Below are 16,727 nucleotides of genomic sequence, written 5' to 3'. Positions count from 1 at the left end.
CAGCTGTCAGTGTGACCAGAACTGGTCAGACTTCTGGTCAGAACTGGTCTATTTTGCTTTTCAAAGGCTATTCTGCACTTTTCTGCCAGCTCCCAGTACTTGTTAAACAAGCAAAGGTCAATATGTGACATAAGCTGTCCTCAGTAATTTTTTTTTAGTTGTCTTTTATTCCTAACTTTGTCCTAGATATTTCTTTCAGCATGAGTCGGAACACCCTTTTTTCCAGACTGTTGCTACCTGCTGAATAGGCGAGTGAGATTTCTTTTCTTCAGGCAGTAAAGCCACATGTGTCAAAGTCACCCACAAGGGAAGCTGTACTTGATTCATGCTGACTTTCATCCTGGCAGAGGCATGTCCTTGAATAAACTCCAGACACCGTGCTAGTCCATCAGTGTGGCTCCATTGTCATTTTCTCTGCAGCAAACTACAGCTGACACAGCGGAGCCTGATTTGTCAGGCAGGGTTATTAAGAGTAACGAGAGACTCTTTCTCAGATTTCCCACAGCTGTAAGAAGAATTTTTTCCTCCTTCTCCTAGTCGTTTTTAAGCAACCAAAGCTTCAATTCCAACATTTTTTTTCTGTGATTACGAAGAATTTATGATGATAAACATTCAGTCCATAATGATTTCATCTGTTACTTTAAATGCTCAGTCATAAAATGTACAGGAATCGTAATTGGTGCTAGATGGTTGACTGTCTTTCTTGCCAAATTTATTTTTGTGCCAAATTGGTTGGGAGACAGTTTACTATTTAAATGTATATGTAAATTTCATATTTATTGTAAGTCACTCTGCATAGGATATAGAGTGTCAGCAATAAAAATAAGAAATTCTAATTATCATGCCCCTGACTCAGTGTTACAGTAAATTCAATGGAGTTTAGTTGAGTTATTATTATTATCACAATTTTTATAAATCTACCCCAAATAATAATAAACTTTATTTTATATAGCGTTTTTAAAGGTGGCTCTCAAAGCGCTTTACAGGATGAGAACAATAAATAAGGAGAATACACAAGATAAAACGCAATTACAATATATAGAGGAGACCATGGATGGTGGTACTAAGTAAAGTAGGAGCAGAGGGGTGAAGAATGGAACCAGTTAAGTAAAGGCTTTTCTGAGGAAGAGGGTTTTGAGTCTGGATTTGAAGGAGTTTAGAGAAGGTGACTCTCTGATATCCTTGGGCAAATAGTTCCAGAGCTTGGAGGCATAACAGGAGGAGAAGGCCCTGTCGCCCATACAATGTAGACGGGCTTGGGGGACAGTAAAGAGAGCAGAATTAGAAGAGCGAAGGTTGCGAGGTGGGGAGTAGCCAGTGCAAGGACTCCAGCGTAGGAGTAATGTGAACACTTGCACTAGACCTGGTCAGGATTCTGGCTGACGAATTTTGGACAGACTGCAGTTTGTTCAGTACGGAACGGATGACTCAGCATTAAGGCTACAGATTAAAATCCTGCAAATGGGCTCTTTCAACGCACCCACTTGTCAGAGCCATTCATATTCTGATAGGATTTCACAGAAATGACAGGACAGTCAGTGCTGGTTGGAGGAGGACTGGATTTCTGGTGGTTCCCGTGTGACCCAGGTACAGGCTGATACTCCTTTTGTCCTGGGATGTCAAGACAGTATTGACCTTTGGGACAGTAATAACTTGCATGTGAATTATATTTAGATAACTTGATTGTCCTTCCAGAAGGGTGGAGATTTGTCTTTGGCATCACCATAATACAAAAACAAATAACAATTTTCAGAAAATATATACACACTAAAAACAAATAGTCCTAGCCATGCAACAACACGTATACACACAACTCACTCTGCTCATTATTCCACTATCATAACACTTACCTGATAGCTTCATACAGGAAGCAGTCACTTAGCTGCGTTTAATATACTGATTGCACAGGGAACACAAGATTTCTTGTAGACATTTTTTCTTGGCCACAGGCATTCTAAACCACCTCCCTGAAGGTCACAGCTGAAAATGGAAATGAAGGGGGTGGGAGGGGTCATCAAGGATATGCTGAGCTTTCCTTTGAATGGCAATATAATACAGCTCTTTAAGCTGTTTCTGTGGTCTGCCATTTATTTTAATAGCAACATTACCAATTGAGGCCAATTTCCCCTTACTCTTAATTCTTGGGCCACCACACCACCCTGTAATGCCAAAACATTCCATAGACCCTCTCTGAAATGTTTTGACTCATCACAAACCCTTTCAACTTACTGATCAGATATATACGCCGAGTATCCGTCTTAAAAATGAAACTGGCATAGTCTGCAAAGTTTAAATGTTTCTGTTACTGTTCCTTGGTATTTGAAACACTGTTCAACCTCCACAGGCTGATTAATAAGGGAGACAAGTTGAAAATCTAAAGTATTACTGGTGTAAGTAGACAGTTCTTTGGTTTTATCAACATTAATATGAAGCGTGCTTGATTGACTCTACTTTTCCAAATTACTTATCTGTTAAGAGTAATTATCTACCCCTTTCTGACATCCCCAGTAAACAATCCTACTAGGACCAAATCATCTGTGTACTTTAATAGACTAACAGAAGTTCCCTGCATTTTCATTTAATTCATATAGATGAAAAATAATAAAGGTGAAAAATACACCTTTATTAGCCTTGGGGAACACCAGTATTTAAAACAATTTCATTTGAAAATGTATTGTTCATAAGAACCCGCTGTGGGCGATCTGTTAGAAAATCCTTAATCCATTTTATAAGCCTCCCATTAACACACACACCCAAATTCCATTCCAATAGTATGTGGATCTGGATCATATTAAATGCTGAGCTAAAATTAATAGATAAAAATATGTGCATATGACTTTGCCTGTTGAAGATGATAGCTACTAAATTTTATTTATGTGAGTGGTTATAATAACACTGCATTATATATTTAAAATAGGGCCAAGTAGAGGTTCATTTTATACAGACAAAACAGAGCAAAGTGTTGTGGTTGCTGTGCCTTCTTTAGATCTGTTTTTTTAATATATCATTTTGTGAAACAAGCAGAGAATATAATTGCCATTACTTTGTTGTTGGAAGATTAATAATCTTCATGTGCTGTTTCAACCATGTTTTAAAACTGATTTCTTCTAAAGTTTGCACTTTGTAAAAGTAAAGTGACTGAAGCAATATTGCTTACCTTTCACAAGATGCTGTCCTGCGAGTGTTTTAACTTCTTTGCTACTTGATGTATTCAGATAGAAGTCAGACAGTAAGGAGACACACAGCAAACATTCAAGTGAAGAACATGGACTATTATAAAGTTCTTTTCTGTAAAAAAATCTAAGTAAAAGAGAAAAATGGGAGTGGTAATGAGATAAATATTTCTAGTACAGTTTTTAAGGTAGACTAGAGTTTCAGGTTTCATGAAGACCCAGGGTGTATCAATACAATTTCTAAAAATGTTGTCTACAGACCCAATGAACAATTTATTGGAATTAAGAAAATGTCAGTGTCTGAATTATTAAAAGAGCAAATTGTGAAGCATACTACTTCACACTAAAACAAGGCAGCTTGAATGGTTCTGCTTTTCGAAAGATTCTTTCATTTAATTAACTCTGATAAAACAACGCTTTGAGTTGCTGGAACCTGCCTGATTCAAAGAATAACACAGTGCCACTGTACTATAAATTGACAGAAATACTCACTGGAATGAGGCTTCGGCATTCATAAATCCTTTGTAAAAATCATTGAATAAGTAACGTAGTTTATTCTTTAGCAGCAAAACATAAAAATATAGCCAAAAGAACATAGTATTTATCTGAACTATAATAAAATCACTAGTATTAAATTGAATAATATGTGACATCTTAACAAAGTCAAGGTAAAATAAATTCATGGAAAAAAAGAGAAGCATGACAACCTTTTAGTTAACAGTGGAATACCAATAGAGAATGACGTTATTTTTCACATCAGATGACATCACATTTTGAAATTTATTCTGATATATTTAACAATTGTCTCAATCAGTGTGTGCATTTAAGAACAATTGCACTTCTGCTGGATTAAGGGAATTTCTTTTTACAGTAATAAGCCTGATAAACAATTACCAGTCTATGCAAACCTCTGTGACATGCCACAACTGTGGCCATCATACACTGTTTTGCTGTTATGCCTTATGCAGACTTGTCTATGAGGCTTCTTACCTCCAGCAGCACTCCTGATGTTGTTCTGTGATGATGTAAGGTGTGACATATATGCATAACAAATCTCACCTAAACATCGCAGTATGTTTGTGATCTGCTGTGGGTGCTTTGTTGTCTCTACAGCAGCATCAGAAGCTACACAGATTCTCCTAGCAGCTACTGTGACAATTCTGTCTTCTGCTTCTCTATCATCAGTGAAAGTATGCCTTTTAACTTGAGGATCCAGAGGAAATGCTGCTGCGAGTTGTCTTTAAAACTCAGTGTTCGGAATCTTGTGGAGGTAGCTGTCTGCATGGTCTTCAAAATGGTTTGTGAAATTTTGCGTCCTCTGTTGGGTAGCAGTCATTTTCTGAAGGCCTTCTGTCTTGATGAGCTGACAGTGACTTTTTAGAACTGACAGCAGCACATGACGATGTCCCATTTTTCGTGAGTCAAATTTGGCAGGATAGCATTGACCAGTGCTAGTGCTGACATGATGGCATCTTGACTTCATGAAACCTAGTCAGCATTTGGAAAATGGAATGCCATCTTGTCACAGCAATCTTTCTTTATTTTCAGTTCTTTTGTGACCATTTGCTTTTGGAGAGAGTGTATTGCATTACTTTGAAAATCAAAATTACATTTTTGGAAAAGCTCAATAATTGTATCAAACTTTTAACAGCAACGAGGTGTGTCTTGTATGCTACGTTATATTCCAGATAGCAATACGTAACTCTTTGCTTGATTACTTTCCACGGCATGAATAACAGTTTGTGTTTCAGAACGCTGGATTTAAATTAATTGAAAACCTTATTTGGGTCGCCGGAATTTCAAATGTCTTGTTTAAAATATACTGTATCAATTAATTAATGAAAACTTAAAAATGGACATTTGTGTATTGCCCTTGAAGTGGTGTAACCGCTGTGGTATTGTATGTGGTATTTTAGTCTTATACTGTATAACTCCGGACTTTTTGTAAACTTTGATCAACACAGGCGTCTGAAATAACCAACAGTACATTCTTCACCCATAGCGCTCGAATGCACATTGCGTTTCATACTTATATCTGTATGAACGGAGCTTGACAATTTACGATTGCTTAATGCATACTCTGTTAGACCTCACTTTCTTTGGTTTTTCTGGAAGTTCTTCAGATTTGAGGTGAATCACGTCTTCTGCCGATCGGTTTTCTCGGCGCTCGATTCGGATCACTGAGCCAAATAACTCGGTGAATGAAGTGAATCAAAAATGACAGATCGCACGCAAACTGCGCTTGGCTGTCTGCACCCTTTCAGCCCTGTGTCCCACGTTGCAGGGCAGGTGCCCGGCCTTCGCTTCAGATTTAAATGTGAGTAAATATTTGACTTACAACAGTTGCAGAAGTGCATTATAAGAGGGTAAAGGGGGTACATCAATAATTACAATAAAACACTGTATAATCGGATGCAAAACGCTCATTCGGCTTTTTATTAGACCGGCATTTTGTAAATTTAAGTACTTGGCACTTAGTCACTGTCGAGTGGCCGAACATGAAACTTTCGGTCCAGGGACATGCATAAACTTTGTTTTGGACAAACCAACTTCTCTTTCAGATGTATATCCCTGTGATAGTTTATTCCGCGTACAATTTTTATGAGTATCGTGTGGAATATTGTCGATTTAAATTCCTTGATTTTCCTTTTGCGCCTACGCGTCAAATAAACTCTTAAAACAGTGCCAACCCATGTCAGGGTATCCGTATACGGCAGGCAGTGTAGAATAAACACGCCGTTTTCGTTGTTGATCAGTCTGGGGGCAGAGTTGTGGGCGAACGTGCCCCCGGAGTAGGCCCACTCGGACCCGGGGGAACAGACAAGCCCCACACCAGATCCCGCGTCCCGGGGCCCAGCCTACGCGACAGCCGTGAGGCAGAGGCGTTACCCGCCATTGCGCGGTTTTGGAACGGGATTTGCATTCATAAGCAGAAATGTACAATAAATGGGTGAAAGACACCAGCGAACAACAACCTCCCCCCACAAAAAAAAAATGGTGACGAGTAAAACAGTATTGCTCATTATTATTGTGCACGACGAACAACCGCGCATAGGCATGATAAAAGAGTTAACAACACGTGATCAGACATTACACTCCGTAATGTCATCGTTTTTTTTAAAAAAACCTTCAAATAACGCCTACTGCAGATCTTCCAAGAGCAAAAACTCCTGCTTTTTAAAGAAAAACGGGGAACGGCGAGTGCTCGTGGGCCGGCCTGCTCTCTCTCTCTCTCTCTGTCGAACAAAAACAATCTGCTGGGTAAGATGGTGATTAACGGCTCCTATCAGAGACTGATACTACCTCCATCTTCTGTGTTTTGTGTCAAAGGGTGAACTGCTATTTTGGTCGTGCTCCTAAGTCTGAAATCCTAATTATTCAAGTTGTTCTTAGCTGACAGTGCTTAGTCTTAGTCCAGTTCTTAGTCCCAGTCACTGACCCAGAAGACCCTTCCGTTTTGATTTACATGTAAGGATTGCATGTCTCATTCAGTGACGATTAGAAGTTTTATGATTATGTCATGGAAACTCATCCTGTACATTTACAGCTTGCCCTTAGATGAGTTTGCTACAAAGAGCCTGGTATCCTCATGCTAGGGGCTTTTTATTCTAGTGAACACAGGGAAAGTTCGGCCTCCTGCAGCTGACCAAACACTTCTCCTCCTGGGAGGGGATTTCCACAGTGTAGGGAAGGGGACTGCAGTGGGAGGGAAAAGATACTGTATATATATATTTTAAAAAACTTACGTGCTTAGCACAATGTGAATGTTTGTTTTATTTGGGATTTCCATTTTTCCTTTTGTAGCTGTACCGGTCCTATAATTCCTAAAAAATGCCTTTTATTTTCTTTCTTGTACAGCTTGTAGCTGTGAGGGGAAACGTCTGATGGCATTTAACTATTTCATGTTGCATTTCTTAATGATTCACATTTGGTCTTAAAGTACCTCTTACTAGTTACCATGCGTGAGTTATAGGTAAGTTATACAGCTGTTACCTCCCAAAAGTAAAAACTGATTTTTCAATAATGTCACTTTCTGGGTCAGTTTGGCCCAGTGGTGACTCTGAACAAATTGACGGCCATGTGGTTTTGCCAGTCAGACTTAGAAACAAGCACACATTTTATACTTCTGTCTTGGAAATGTCCGTAGTGGGTATCTTTATCCAATATAATGTGTACTCAGTGGCTTAATGATGTAATCTTGTTTTGGTGAAAGACCGGATTTAGGCACTGTACTCATCCTGTGCCTTAGGCGTTTTATACAAAGACGTGTATCTTCTTTATTTTATACAAGACGACCTCAGGCACAGACTTATTTATCTTTAAGGTGTGTGCCCACCTGACATGTCTGGCAAAATATAGAATGATCATTTAAAAATAATTTTAATAATAGGTCTATAGTAATTTTATTATTAGGCAAATGACAAAATTTGTTTTCCAACCATCAGTGCTTGTGACCTGTAAAACAATCTCGCTATCCATAATTGGTTCACTACAGTAATTCGCAAGCTGAAATGCAGAGGTCACACTGATGCGATCTTTTCAAAAAGCAAATTGATATACTATGGGAAAAGTTCTGGGAGACAGTCCAGACGAAGGCTGAACAAAATATTGCTGGTGGCTGTATTTGAGAAGAAGTGGATATTTTACAATCTTTTTGCTTGCTTACATGGTAACCAGCCGAGTGAATTCTCTGATGCAGTTTGACTGAATGCATCAAAGGGCATCCTTGTGTTAATGAGAATTAGCTGGGGGTTGCATAAAGTAAACAAGAAAGGTTTCCAGTGGCTTTAAGTTGGGTCTCAGGGGAAACTAGTTTTGAGTGCTGCTACTTTGTTTGAAACTGTTAGTTTTTTTTAACACCGCGAAGATCTAGTACAGTAGTTTATAAATTCTCTGCCAACATAGCTGACAATGATTGCTAATGCTCAATAATGCTAATGTGTCTTGGAAACCATTTTCTGTCATGTACTTTACTGTATTTCTATATTTTAGCAGAACAAATTAGATCACTGGCTTTTTAACAACTTTTAACCATGGTTTTTGTAAGTGTAATTCAGCTGTGTATTTATTAGTTTTACCTTGAATGTGTTTGTTTGTTGATGGTTTCCCAGTCTTCCCCTGAATGACCCTGAGTATTATATAAATGTCTTGTACTTATTGCACTAAAATAAGCAAATTTTATTGCTTGGTTATTGCTGCTTGCTAGACTTTAAATTAGTTAGGTTCAGGTGCCCTTACTCTTTATTTTTCAGGACAGGGCAGCTGTTTGACAGTTCAGGTGTTTTGGTTGTTTTTTCCCCCCGAATCTTTGTTTAGTTGTTTTTTTTTCCCTTTCTTGGTTTTCTCACACTGGCCAAATGTTGCATTAACAGCATGTGCAGATTAAGTGAAATTAGCTGCTGTAAAGCTTCATCATTTGTGCTTGTACACTTATATCCACCCAGGAGTTGGTATCCTGATATCCTTTAAGTTCCTTGGGATAAATGACTGTTTTGAGTGGCAGAGTGAAGCAGTGGTAAGTGCTGCTGCCTCACAAACCTGGGTTCGAATCCTGAATGTGACTCTTTATCTGTGGAGTATGCATGAGAAAATTAAGTGCACCAATAAATGTCTCTTTTACAGATGTTTTATTATAATAAAATCAAGAGATCACCATTTCAGCGTTTTATTTTTTTATTTGCCTGCCTGCCTTCTTTTCTTCCCATGTCCATCCTGGTGTGAATAGCTGTCACAGCCCTTTCTTCTGAGCTTCCTCTATAGCAGCAGCTGTGACTGGGGAAGAGGCAGCCATCCCTGGGTTTATTTTTATCAGGCATTAGCAGATTAAGTGCTTGAACTAACGAGGTCATCACACTGTGATTGCTGTGTACTGAGGGAGATCCAGCCGCCAGAGGAAACAGTCAGCTTTAAAGAGGGAGGCTGTTTTTTTTCCTTTTCCCCAGATGTAGTACTGTTTGAAGGGCACTTGGGGAGGACATCTAGTTTAGTAAGGGCTCCCATTACATTGGCTTTAAAATGACAGGAGGCTTTATAGGCATCTCATCTCTCCATTGTGATCATGAAAATCATGTCAAGTAGATGGCTTCCTGTAAAACTCCATCTTAGGTTATCTGGGAAAGACCTACGTTTTTTAAGGTCTGCAGAGGTAATCCAAGATGACTAACACAAAATACAAGACTGGGCAACCACCAGACAAACAGCATTTAATGTAGACCAGCTTAGGTGTCCGAAAAACAATTGGTGCATTATTTTTGTCTTCAAGGCAATACAAATGCAAATGGAATGTTATAATAATAATAATAATAATAAACCGTTTTATATAGCGCCTTTAAAGGTGGCTTCTAAAAGTGCTTTACAGAATGAGAGCAATAGGAGAATACTCAAGATAAGACACAATTACAATATATAGAGGAGACCGTGGATGGTGGCACTAAGAAGAGCAGAGGGGTGAAGAATGGAACCAGTTAAGTAAAGGCTTTTCTGAAGAAGAGGGTTTTGAGTCTGGATTTGAAGGAGTTTAGAGAAGGTGACTCTCTGATATCCTTGGGCAAAGAGTTCCAGAGCTTGGGGGCATAACAGGAGAAGGCCCTGTCACCCACACAATGTAGACGGGCTTGGGGGACAGTAAAGAGAGCAGAATTAGAAGAGCGAAGGTTGTGAGGTGGGGAGTAGGGCGATAACAGTTCAAACAGGTACTGAGGTGCTAAGCCATGCAGAGCCTTATGGGTGAGCATGAGGATTTTAAAGTCAACACGGAATTTGACAGGAAGCAAGTGCAAGGACTCCAGGATAGGAGTAATCATTGATCAGTGATCATTTGCACTAGACCTGGTCAGGATTCTGGCTGCTGAATTGTGGACATACTGCAGTTTGTTCAAAGTAGATTTAGATACCCCAGCGAGTAGAGCATTACAGTAGTCAATTCGAGAGAACAAATGTGTTGATCAGCTTTTCAGCCACGGTTAGTGATAGCATAGGGTGTAGTCTAGCGATATTTCTAAGGTGAAAAAAAGATGTTTTGACAGTATGCTGTACATGTGGGTCGAATGTTAAGCCAGAATCGAATATAACCCCAAGGTTTTTCATTTTAGATTGAAGCTCAAGTACAGAACCATCTACAGACAGGGTTACAGGACTGGCTTTACGAAGTTGATGGGGGTGCCAATAAGCATGACTTCAGTCTTGTTGCAGTTAAGATGAAGGACGTTTTGAGAAATCCAAATTTTTATGTCAGAGATGCAATTAGATAGAATAGAGACAGCCACATCAGTGTCAGGTTTGGTATGGATGTATATTTGAGTATCGTCAGGGTAGAAATGAAAACTGAGGCCATGTGGTCTTAAAAGCTGACCAAGTGGAAACGTGTAAATGCTGAAGAGCAAGGGGCCCAGTATTGAGCCCTGAGGAACACCAGACTTAACAAGACCAATTTCAGACCTATACCCATTAAGAGAGACAAAGTGACAGCGATTAGTGAGGTCAGATTTGAACCAATTGAGAGCAGTGTCAGAAACTCCAAACACAGTCTCAAGACGAGAGAGTTAGATGTTATAGTCAACAGTGTCAAAAGCAGCACTGAGATCAAGAAGGATGAGTATAGAAAGAGAACCAGAATCAGAAGCTATTAGAAGATCGTTGGTGACTTTGACCAGGGCAGTTTCTGTGCTGTGAAGTTGATGGAAGCCAGATTGGAGGGGTTCAAAAAGGAGGCTTGTCATGAGGTGGTTATGTAATTGAAGTGTGACAGCACGTTCTAGAATTTTTGCAAGAAGCAAAATGTTGCAATGTAGAAGCTAAATAAAGGGGGGCTGTGTTTTAAATTGTGCAATGCACTGGTAGGACCTCATTTGAAATACTGTACATGCGTATCTTTGGTCACTGCGTTGCAAAAAAAAAAGATGTATTGCATGTTTCAATCAGTCCAGAGAACAGAAACCGGATACATTCCTTGATTTAAAATACTCTTACACTGACAGGTTAAAATAATTGTCTCTTTACTTTTGGACAACATAAGACTATGATACAAGTATTGGAACATCTTCAAGTACATTTCTAACTGAGAACAAGAGGTACTTTTTTACACAGTGTGGCTGGGGATAGGTGCCCGGACTTCTTTCGGAAAGCAGATGGATGAAGTCCTTGGATCACTTAAATGGGCAAAATGGCCACCTCTTGTTTGTCATCGTTCACGTGTTCTTAAACTTAGCAACTTTTGCTAAAGACTTCAAGTCAGGCAGAAGTAAAATAAATAGAAATAACAATCAATAAACATGGTCATGCATAATAGGATAAACAAAATAATGGTCTAAAGTGGATATAAACTCCTAAAGTCTTTCTAAACTGTTTTGTGGTCAGCTTCTCAGCCTCTTTACTTTCTTTGCACACTGTGATTCATTGCTGGCCCTAAAGACCGTGATTAATGTGGTATTAATTCCTCATTGACGTCCAGTGTTTCTTTCATGTGGAACGGGAGATTCTTCAGACAAATAAGGACTGCAGTTATTGGATGAACATAGCTTAACGACCTAATGCCGTTTACTTCCTTGGCATGTGAAGTTCATCTGTTCTCATTGCCTGCGTGTGTTACTTATCAGTGCTGTGTTTGGAGATGGGAAAAAATCAAAACACCAGTTTATACTTGTACTGCCTACTTTAACCGTGTTGCCACAGAACTTTAGTCCATGAATCACGATTCAGCATGAAAAGAAGGTTCTTTAGATTTTTTTTTTGATTGAATACAACATGTATGGGCAACGTTATGGTATGAATGGGATGGAAATGAGCTGTTTATTGCCATAACTCCTCACCAAACACCAAGAGCTTATATTTAAGTCTTTAATCTTATTAATAGTAAGCATTGCGATCTTGTACTGTACTCTAGGTGTGTCTCCCTCCCTCGTGGGTGTAAAAGCCATGAAGTGGCCAGGTCACATGTGCAGCACAGGAGGCTGCTGCAATCTACAGTGAGGTTGCTGTAAAGATCCTTGTTTATGGGGCAGCTGTCAGGGGTCCTGTTGGGCAGTCTGGGCTGCATCACTGCCCATTTAGCAATTCATTTTAAAGACCGAAATAAGTCTCATGTAAGCAAGCCAGTAGAGAAGAGCAGATCGCAGCCTGGAGGTGTCTGGAAGAAGGGGCTCTGTGTGTTGAGAGGGGCACATCGGTAATTTGGGCTGGAGGTTGAGCTCAGCTTCTCACACAGAGGGGACACTGTCCTTCCACATGTTATTTTAGTATGTGACTGTTCTGCCTTCTTTTGCAGCTTTTTACAGCTACAACTAGCAGGAAAAACGCAGATAATCAGTCCTTAATCCCTTACAGAACACATTTTAAATAGTGGTCTATATAGAACATTTTGTTTTAACTTCCAGAGCACCACATTTAAAGTTATCCATCCATTAATTAAACAGCAGTTTTTAGATCGCAAGATGCGGAAATACAAAATATGAATTGAATAACCTGTGTGCACAAATTGCTAGAACTACTGTTTTTTAATTTTCTCCCCTAATTCTCTCACTGTTTTTATATCATGTGTTTGAAAGTGAGCTTTTACTGTAAAATTAAGTGTAGTGATTTGATCTTTCAAAAAACACTCCATTTCATATTTGACACGTATTTTCAATAAATATGTTGCAACAAGAAAGTTTTAAATTCACATACATACTGGGCTTTACAAAATATGAATGCTGGGCTTCAGAAACAGAGACAAATGAAAACTATATCAACTATATTATAACTCTATTAAACCTACTTAAGTATAGAATCTATTATAGAATTAGTTGACCTCTTCTTTTAAAAATGCTGAAACGTATTATTATGGAGTGGTAAATCCTTAGCTGGGCCCGGGCCGACTTTGACTGATGTGTTTGTATGCGAGTGCAGGTTGGGCAGGTGGTTCCTCTGTACAGCTGCTTGTCTGTTGACCCTCTGTGAGAGGAAGTCCCGCCCACTAGGGGGGTTGCTGCCGCACAGGAAGCCCAATTGAAGACAGTTCGTTTCTATAAATAGCTTTTGGTGGGGGTCTCCCGGGAAATAGCACCAGCAGAATAACAACTTGTTTTGCAAGTCTTGAGATATAGTGAAAACACTCTTGCCCTCTAGAAACACTTTTTTTTTCCAAAGCAGGCAGTTCTGTTGAATTGTGGGGTGACGTGAGAAGGAACAGAGAAATTTATCAGACTTTTATTTCAGTACAGAATATCACTTCCTTCTGCAGAGGTTAAGCAGAATCTTATCAGCAAAGCAAGCACCATTCAGTCACCCTCAAAGGGAACTATAAACTGATGTAAGGGCTTTATATTGTGCAAGCCAAGCTCTGCCAAATTCAAAGTAAGGTTTCACAGTTCATTCAAATCGGATAAAGAATGAGAGTACAGTGCGACTGGTAAGGTGATATAAGGTCCAACACCACTGTGTTACATTATAGCCTTCTAAAGATATATAAGGGATCATATATAAAGCATGGAAAAATACATGCTGGTACTATTCATATTTTACATTACTTTTCTGCCTACATCTTTCAAAAAGCCAATATCTTCTGGCAAATTCATTCAAAGAGAGGAAAAACAGTGAGTGCATTATTTAAAGGGTGGCATTACTAGTATTTTCTAGTGATTAAATTGATTCTCCATGTGTTATATTTATTTGTGGTGTACTGTTAATCTCCATAATGAATGTCTTTGAAATAATCCTTGGAATAGTAAAAATGATAGATGTATGTAGTGGAGTATCATTTGAATGGATTACAAAGCACTGTGGAATACATTTACAGATGTCTTTCACCCGTACAGTTTGTAAATCTCATTTAGAGTATGGTTGGAAAAATCCTATCTAAAATAAATATTTAGACTTCCACATGATTATGCTTTGCTGAGCTGATCCTGGAAATGAGAGATTTTGGTTTGTGCAAGACTTGTGTGTTTGCTGCTCGGTGTCCAAAGCCAGCCGTGTCATGAGGCGATGTATAGTGTGGTTTTGTGATTTACGTTTTTGGCCTTATAAGATAGACAAAATTGTGACATGCAGTGCATGACTAAGCAGTAGGTTTGTGAGAGAGATCCTCAAACTGCCCTCGGCAGCTTATCTGGATTTACAGTTGTCAGATTCCAAGCGCAGGGTTTCAGTTAGAAATGGAAAAGGTGACCTTGACAAGAATGTGGATTATTATTGTAATAAATGCTTCTGGAATGACTTGAGGTCAGGATGGGGATGAGGTGGGGGAGGGGTTTCCCGTAGTTTCCACGGCACAGATCAAAGGACCCGAGTTCAGTGTGAAACTTTGAGACCAGCAGAGATGGTCTTCTCGGTTTTCTTTGTTTTTTTTTTTTTGGTCCTGTATCACTTTGTGGTTTCGGAAAATACACTGCTGTACTCCCCTGCGCTTATCGTAAATGATAAGTGATTTCTTCTTTTCATTTTTCCCTTTTGGAATGTGTCCAAAGCCATGAGATTTCTGCGGGAATGTCTTCACCGATTAAGGCCCGCAGAGCTGATTTCTCCGAGACAGGTTCAGTGACGACCTGAGTGGAGTATGGGACAGAACAGAAAAATATATATATATACGGGTTGACGGAGGTTTTCCTACAGCAGAAAACCAGATGTTCCCCACTTGCTGCGGAATGACACTGTGAACAGAGATCTTCTCGCGCCGCAGCGAGAGAGATGTTTCCTGCTCAGTGCGAGAGCACTCTTGCCAAGCCTGTTTCCCACGCAGGCAGCGAGTGCACTTCCATTTTCTCAGCCAGCAGTGGAAGAATTCAGGTCGGCGCAGTCGCTGGGGGGAGGCAGCTTGTTCTCCTCAGCAGGCGGGCGAGGGCCCCCAACCCCTCACAATACAAATCCCCCCCCTCCAGCTGGGAGTCGCACAATGCCAGGCACAGGCCCAACCAAGCTGTTCAGGGGGTGGGGGTGGGGGCCAGGCTCCTGCCCCGATCCGGAGAATTGTGTGTTTAACACCTGCTGGGGGTAGGCCAACCAGCCAAGTCTCAGAGGGAAGGTACAGCTGCAGTCAAGTTTTTTATTTGTAGTTATCACAGCAGATTTGAACTGGGCTTTTACAAGCTGCTTGCATTGGCAGAAAACAGTGTTTTTTTTCTGAGGGTGTGGAGGGGATTGGGGTTAAGGTTGATTTTCACTCATATCTTTGAAACTTTGCGCACTTCAGTACTGTAATGTATATCATGCACTTCCTGTTTTTATACATGCATAATGCATCAGGTGATTTGTGGAACAGTGGCGCAATGCTTTGTGGACACATGCCCTTTCAAGAGTTAAACATGCTACCTGCTGGATTCACTGGCCTTAGTTGTAGTTTTGAATATTGATAAGCAGAGAGCTTCACTAAACACCAGATTGTTTTTTTTTCTTGTTTGTATATCATGATGAGAGGTGGCACTGTTTACTTGCAGCTAACAAATCACCTGGTGGAAACTTGTTCTGTGACATGTCTAGTGCCACTTTTCATGCATAGGGGAAAACCAAGAAAAGCGCTCACTTCGGCAGCTGTTAATCGCATCACAAAAAAAAACATGGGTTAAAAATTAGGTCGAAATAATAGCCTCTAACTGAAATAATGCATAAAGTTATAGAACATCTGGTTTGTGTAAGTGCCTGTTAACACGGTTTTAATTTGTTTTTACTGTCAGAACAGGGATCCAGTGAAGCCTTTCTCTGAAAATGGGTTCACTGTGCTCTACTTCTTCACATCCACAAGAGGGATAGGCAAATCCTTGATGATTTTTCAGTACTTTGTTGCATAATGAGTATTGTGATTTTTTTAATCTTAACTCTAATTTTTGTGCACCGCTCTGCATTTGGATGACTTGTTCTCTTGACAGCTATAATGGTAAAAGTCTCAGTAGTGGGAGACTTATTTCCTGTCCCACAAACCTTTTCAGACCTTGTTGTAGAATCTCCCGATGACCATACTGGATGTGTTGCATTGTTGAAAGCTGAAGCTGAAATGGCACGGGAGTTGGTACCCAGTCCCAGTAAAAGACAATGGCTGGGTTTAAAAATACACTGCAAGATACTGAATGAATACGTGACTTTAGGCATCAGATGTATAAGGTTTAGTCATCAATTAAATGAAACGCATTTTTAAAAATATCTTTGGTGCAAATGTAAGAGTAGCTAACAAGTGGACATCCAGTTGCTTTTTCAGTAGCAGTTGGTTGTAGAAAAGCCTCTTATTATAGGTCGATGGTTTCTTATTTAAGATCAGCATTATTGCATCACCGTAACCATTATAAAGTATATAAAAACTACTGATTTAATACAGACCTTGAACTAGAATTCTCCCTTTTTTATTTTAAGGTCTGTCCGTATTGTCTTAATCTCTAAAGGTTTGTAAGCAGACAGACAGAGCTGTTCGTCATGTTGGAATGAAAAGACAGGTCTTGCTGTAAACTTTCAATGCTAAAAGGTGGGAAAATAGATTTTCCCCCTGTGGTGCTTGAAAGGGTTAATGTACCTGTGAGCCGAGTTACACCTTGCCATGCTCAATTAGCTTTGGGAAGTGTTGTTTTCCATATAGCTACTCTTTGCCGTGTTCAG

At 39.7% G+C, this 16,727-nt stretch overlaps 1 protein-coding gene across 6 annotated transcripts in view; it reads left to right on the top strand.

Annotated features, from left to right (window-relative positions):
- The window catches only part of LOC148659463 (zinc finger protein 609-like), a 110,798-nt gene that overhangs the window by 61,840 nt on the left and 32,231 nt on the right, over positions 1 to 16,727 (top strand). Inside the window, exon 1 of one of the 6 annotated variants that reach the window (XM_088641729.1) lies at positions 5,349 to 5,490. The exons of 4 other annotated variants lie outside the window; for them this stretch is intronic. The gene's annotated coding sequence lies outside the window, so the exon portion shown is untranslated. Of the gene's footprint in view, positions 1 to 5,348; positions 5,491 to 6,338; positions 6,435 to 16,727 lie in introns of those variants that run through there. One more of the 6 variants, XM_088641728.1, reaches the window with a different exon arrangement.

This window comes from Lepisosteus platostomus, chromosome 7, assembly GCF_059453375.1.
Source record: "Lepisosteus platostomus isolate fLepPlt1 chromosome 7, fLepPlt1.hap1, whole genome shotgun sequence".
Classification (NCBI taxonomy): Eukaryota; Metazoa; Chordata; class Actinopteri; order Semionotiformes; family Lepisosteidae; genus Lepisosteus; species Lepisosteus platostomus.
Note: the sequence above shows the minus strand (reverse complement) of the source record. Positions and strands in the feature narration are given on the sequence as shown.